The sequence below is a fragment of the Ischnura elegans genome, chromosome 4, assembly GCF_921293095.1.
Source record: "Ischnura elegans chromosome 4, ioIscEleg1.1, whole genome shotgun sequence".
NCBI lineage: Eukaryota > Metazoa > Arthropoda > Insecta > Odonata > Coenagrionidae > Ischnura > Ischnura elegans.
In genome coordinates this window covers 106,365,779-106,372,373 of record NC_060249.1, presented here as the reverse complement: position 1 = coordinate 106,372,373, position 6,595 = coordinate 106,365,779, and the positions used below count along the sequence as shown (strand labels likewise).

General features: G+C 37.6%; 1 long non-coding RNA gene across 1 annotated transcript; it reads right to left on the bottom strand.

Annotated features, from left to right (window-relative positions):
- Nucleotides 1-910: 910 nt before the first annotated feature.
- On the bottom strand, nt 911-3,051 carry LOC124156909. Its single transcript, XR_006864429.1, has 3 exons — nt 2,767-3,051; nt 2,613-2,676; nt 911-1,141 (listed from the first exon to the last, which is right to left on the bottom strand). It is a non-coding gene; the product is annotated as an uncharacterized LOC124156909 (long non-coding RNA).
- Between the last annotated feature and the right edge of the window lie 3,544 nt (nt 3,052-6,595).

The window sequence follows — 6,595 nt, the reverse complement described above, 5'->3', positions numbered from 1 at the left end:
AAACTAAGTTTAAACATCATCAAAGATACAGTGAATGAATGATACAGGAAACTCAAAAACAATTCAATGACACTTATCCTAAATGTTAATTGAGTCAGGACAAATGGACCAATATTCTTGATTACAACATCTCACAGAACTGATCACTCAATTGTTTCCATCTCAATTTTGATGGGCACATGATACACATTACTGGGTGCCACAAGTGCATTCAAAAGCCATTCCACTGAACCATTGTTCATTAAAACCCTCCAGTTTAGAGTTCATTTAATTTTGGGCACATTTTTACATTGTGAGTGTAGCGTGTTGTTTGCATTAGCTGGAAACTTAAAATTGAAATGCATTTTAAGTGGTGCGTCGACAACTGGGTCATTTGCAACTTAAAATTAAACAAAGATCTTTGTTTAAATTTAAGTTGTCTTAAAAAGGCATAGGAAAGACTCATGGAAGAGAAACTTGGTGAGACAGTGTATCTGTTGTTGGTACACATGCATCATAGTTCCATGTGTGTGTAAGCAGGCTTAATTATGAGATATGTAACCTAGATTATTTGGGCGGCAAGGACATCGAAAATGCAGATCGTTTTAGAAATTTGGAGTAAAATCCCATGGTCATCATAAAAAACAATACAAATTGATTCCAAATAAAGTGATGGCCGGCCTCGGTGGCGGCGGGGTAAAGTCCTCGCCTGCCAATCCGAAGGTCGCGGGTTCGAGTCCCGCCTGGGTAAGTTACCCTTATCCAGGGCATGGATGTTTGTGATTGTTAAAATGTTATCAACCCCGATGTAAAGGCCGAGCAGTGCTGTTTTCGGTGGTGTGTGAAATAAATAAATAAAATAAATAAATGTTGTAATAAAGAAGAAAAAGAATAATAAAAGGGAACCCCCCTTAACCACATAATTTAATTCAAAAGTGAAAACCCAACCCCCATAAAGACGATAATCCCTTCATGTAATTAATATTTCCCACCCCTCTTTTTGCAATAGTATTCAAGAACCAAGGTATGAATGACTTCCATTGCCTCAGTTGGTTAACAGCGCTTACCGCTAAGGTAGCTGTTGACACTGTTGCACCATGAATGGCAATGAATGACAGTAACTCAGAAGTGTCGGCTGCCTGGGGTTCAACACCGCTACCAGCTGAAAAGAATTAATTTATTTTATTGTATTTTAATTAAGTGGTACAGAAGGACTGCCAATTTAAAGTGCACATGTAACAACTAAGAGTTAACTAGGTAAATTATTAATTACAATTTTAAATAAAACAAAAATGTAAAAACAAACATTTACCCATCTATATAGTCATTCATGCATTAAATATTTTGATGCCAAATGAGTCAAATTTTTAATTGTCAACGAAAACAGATCAATATCACCTGGGAGAGAATTTATTAGAAAAGAAAGTATCGAATCGAGAGCACTTAAAGAGCAGAATTATCAGCAATTCACCAAGTGTATTTATTTGCACACATCATGTCACTCAAGTTTATTCAGGAATGACATGCCCCTACAAAATTAAAGACGGCCCAGCTGTCATGCATTGCTGTAGGTGGAAAAAACCCCAGCACTGAGAACGGTGTCTCAAACCGGAATTTTCCCACTTCCACAAGTGCGACGACCCTGCATTCCAGTAATCCGCTAAAGGCGTTCTCGATGTCCTCTTTGTCTATCTTTTGCACCCTTCTTCATATGGTTGGGCCCCGGCGCCCCATTGAGGGATTAGCGAGGGTGAGGCGTGGAGGAAGGGTTGCTGGGGCAAAACCCTTTGAAGGGCGCAAGAAGGCATGTCATAAATGAGAAAGGGTAGATGGAAGGACATCCTCAGTAAGAAGCGGTAGAGTGTTTTGGCAAGGCAGTGTGAGGGCTGCGAAGAAAATTTAATGGAGGGGAAAACAGCTAGAAATGACATTATGAATAAAAGAATTTCGGAGCCGGAGAATACAGTTTTCAGAAACTAACATCGGCATTAAGATGGAGGACATCACTCTCAATACGTCTCCTTGCCAGTAGAATTATGCATAGATATCAGTTACAGTATCTCTGAATGATCATCCCACTGTTATATAAAACAACTTGAGAAAGCAACAATTCCAATGAATGTCTTAGCATGGAAAAATGAACTATAGACCTAAATTAGTCAAAAATCGTCACCGTTCTGAATGGAAGAGACTTGCAGTCATACTGTACTGGGATAATGTATCACGGAAAAACGATGTCAATGTAAACATGAAAATTCACTGCAACGAATACAAAATACGATGCTATTTGGACTGATGTCACATGTGCTTTATCTCAACATTTGATACGCATTTTTGTTCACTTGGCGCTAATTTCTTACGACTTACTACCTTGCCGAAATTATATGTTAGATGTAGGTGACATATGACGTCTTATTGCGTGACACAGAAAACTTCTTTCGTAAATCGAAACAGGTGATGTGTTTAACATGACCCAGCACATGCTATAACAATTATAATTCCGATCATTTTGAGGTATGAACGTATCTATAAGACACGTTGAAACTTCGCGTTTAAACCCTAAGATTTGAAAAAACTCCCACAACTGCCACTTATGTGAATATTACATGAAATATGGAATAAAAGGTCCTTACCGAAAACGGAGTTTCTTGTTTTCTCCCAAATCAGGGACACAGCATCGGGTCCAAACCATTCTCCCTGTAAGTTGAAATAGAATTTACTACGGACATCACAAGCCGATTATATCTTTCATTCAGTGGGCTATCCGTAGATTAACCTTTCACTTACCTCGTATCCAATAAACACCAAACGCCAAAACCTGATTAGCCAAGTTAAAATAATTATCTTGCGCTGTCAACCGGCACAAATCACCACGTGTCAAAACTGCAACGGTCTGTTTATATTTGAATTGTTTCAAAGAGTGACAAGTTCGCCCACGATTCGGCGGTGGGGGAAGGTGGCGGGTGGTGGGGGGTATCGCCGCGCGCATCCTTCTCGTGAGTATACGCCCAAGGACGTTGTGGTCAGCTCTCATTGGCTCATGAGACGGTCCTCACCCCCCCATCTCTGTGCGGGGACCCAGAGTCCTCTAGATTGCTCTCTCAACACTACTCTCTCATCATGTCGAGTCGTCGCATAGGCTTCCACTATGGCAACCACGACGTCCGCCATTTTCGGTGTAAATACTCCGTTTTCCCATAAGGAGATGTGGTAAAATTTCTTCGTTTTTTTGGTAAGCGAAGAATGTTGGTAATTTTCGGATAGGTGATATTGATTTTCGAAACCTTCAGTAACATAAGTACAAATTTTCTAGGCATGACAACAATGCAAACGGCGAAAATAAAGGTAAAACCAGGGCAAAGGCTAAACGTATTACGACCTGATCGAACCCTTGTTTTAATGGGTTGACACCCAATTGCGCTAAATAATCACTGAAAATACTATTAACGGAAACTCTTACCCTCAATAAAAAGGCTCTTTGCAAAATATGTACTGACACAAGCAATTCCGCCGCGAGTTTAATGACTGAAATCTGATAGTAGGACAGCGGGTAGATGGGCGTAACCAGCTGGAGACGGCCTTTCAGCGGCGTAGTGCGGTGGGATAGGACCCCCCTGTCCCCCGGACAATATGAAAACACAGTTACTTTGATTAATTTAAAAAACAAAATATTGAGAAATGACGAGTTTACAAAAGATTTCTTTGACAAATAGTTTTTTCGATCATTAACCCGAACGAAATTCCTGGCTACGCCCCCCCCCCCCCCTTAGAAGCGAAAAGAAATTAAGCTCGTAACGAAAATTTTAAAGAAATTATTTAAAAACTTATATTCGCATAAGACATGTAACAAATTTAAGTCATTCTCTTCATTGTATAGACCAATGAAACGCTGTCATAATTTACTTACAATTTTGACTTCTTCATTCTTTGCAAAAATGTTACTACTTGAAAAACCACGACATGTCCTCCTTGCTTTGATCCTGGGTACCAATGGAGCAGCGAGGGGGGTTATGGGGGATAAATTCCTCCCCCATAGAGATCAGAGAAATTTTTAATTTTAATCCATTTTACTTAATTGGATTAATATTACTAATAGAATAGTGTAAGGACTAATAAAATATCCCTCAGAAAGCCATAAAACTCACCATTTATCTTAAAATTCGCCAATTTACTAATCTCGCACTGACCGCTTATCCTGGAGGGTATTCCGTTCCCCCACACACCCTGGTATTAGTTGCACCTAAACCCACCCCCCCAGTCTTTAAGTACTACCTGGGCCCCTGCAGGGTACTCACATGGATGGATGTGCTCAATACCAAATGCCAATGATAGAAACAGACAAGAGGGCATATCTGTTCCAATGATAGTAGTATCCAGCGGTCTGGGGTCCTGATGGGGGGAATTCGGAGGTCTTCCTTGGAAAATTTTAGGGAACTGCATGCCCGAAAATGGATTTTGACAATATTCTCGCTCTTAAATAGTAGATAAAGTTAATAAAAAATACTATGAAAATTGAGAAAATTAATAATTTATTATGGAGCTGATATCTCTTTAATGACTTTGTCCCAGAAACAGCACTGAAATCTAAAAAAAAGAAACTAAATACAATCTTTCCAAATAACCATTCCAAATAAGCACTTGCAGTTTTTTTTTACCTTCCGGACACCTAACTCACTTCATTTAATTTACAATGAGTATGCAGTAAAGAAAGCAACCAATGAACACAAAACTTTTTATAATTACAAAAAATATTGGTGCAAGTAACCTAAGTAATGAATATCTTTTTTTAATTACACCTTTGATATCCCCTCAAGATGGAGCAGGGCCCCCCTAAGCTTGGGTGACTCAGAGATTGCAAACCTGGCCAGCCCGTCCTTGTACCCAAATAGCAATGCAAGCCGGAATCAGGCTTGCAGCAACCTAGAAAAAACAAACTTGAATCACGGTTTAACAACTTGCTTATTATCATCCCTATGCAAGCCCTTCCACTGTTTACTGCATTACTAATTGAAAAAAAATTTAATAACTACAAGCCTAGGTGAACCACTGGGGTCTTTTCCTGGGAAATAAGTCCTTGGAATAGAGAACACATAGCAAAAGAAAACAATTCTAAAATTAACATCCATACAATTCCTTGAAAAGTAAAAGTAGAACAAAATCTAACAGGGGATCATGTCAGACCATTCTCAAAAAAACCTAGTACGTACACTAAGACGCACTCTTGCAATTAAATCAACACAAAAAATTTGTGGGATACAATGAATGAATGCCTAATAACACAACATAGCTCCGTGAACAGTTAATTGTGATTAATAACAGCAGTAGGTAATACTTAACTAGACATATAAAATTAACTTCTACAATCTGAGTTGACACAAGGGTACTAACTTTCAAAGTCCAAGCAGACACATTTGGTAAAAAATTTATTTATGACTGAAAAAGAGATCATTTCTCCCATAATATCCCAATCCCAGATAAGATATTTGTGATTATAAGCAATTCCCATCTCTGCTTAAGGTGAAATGAAGTGAAACATAAGATAAATAAAGAAGAACCAAAGTGCTCATATTAAGGCCAAAATGCCTAATATATACCGGGGCACTAATGTAGGAATAAAATTCAATCTATATATGACATGAACTATTTTGTTATTAATCCAAAAACGATTACTGAAGTCTTTTATGACCAGGACACAACTCCTCTAATGGCATGCCCATGCATTTTGTAACAAAACACTCAAAAGTATATGATAAGATATGGAAATAAGTCTTCCTTCTTAGTTAGCTTCAAGTCAGCTAGATTGCTATGACTTTTGTCAACAGCAGGCTCCTCATTTAGTCCACTCTTGTCTCAATTCAATTCCGTGAAAGATTTACAACAGGACATCTCTGTTAACCTAACTGAAATATGCCATGGAATAAAATACAATTTCCATACACTTAGGTATCAATATCCTTAAATTGGAGATTAATGTGAATGACATCCATATCTTAGTAGCCATTTTTTACATCCTCATCATATGCTTAGGATAATTAACATAATAATAGAATGATTTCCATACGTCTGCATAATAGTTACAAAAATTTAACATGCATGAATCACCTAAGTTTATTCATGAGTCCTTTGATGTGATCTCATGTGTTCTCTCTAAACAAGTGGACTAGTAGTAGTACTGTATGGGAATAAATGTGAAAAATGGCTCTTAATCTTGACAATATGTTAAGCAAAGGTAAATACATTTTTTAAAGACCGAACCATGCACCTTTTAGAAGTGATGTAAGAATCTTTCTCTTACTTGAAAATTCATTAAAATCTTAGGTAAGGAGTGTTCTTGGAAATCATTCCTGCAAATTAAGGACTTCTAAGGATATTTAAACAGAAAGATCTGATACTAGGTGGTAAATTATAATAAACTTTGCTCTTTTCATGCCAAAATAATGAAATATCTGATGTAACAGTTGATTTTATATCTCTATATAAGACAACTTAATGCAAACATGTTTCACTAGAATGTGTAAAGCCGTCAACAATCCACATTAACCACGACTCAACTGGTAGATAACCAAGTATTCATGGTATAAACATTATACATATTGGTAATGATAAAATGTGTATA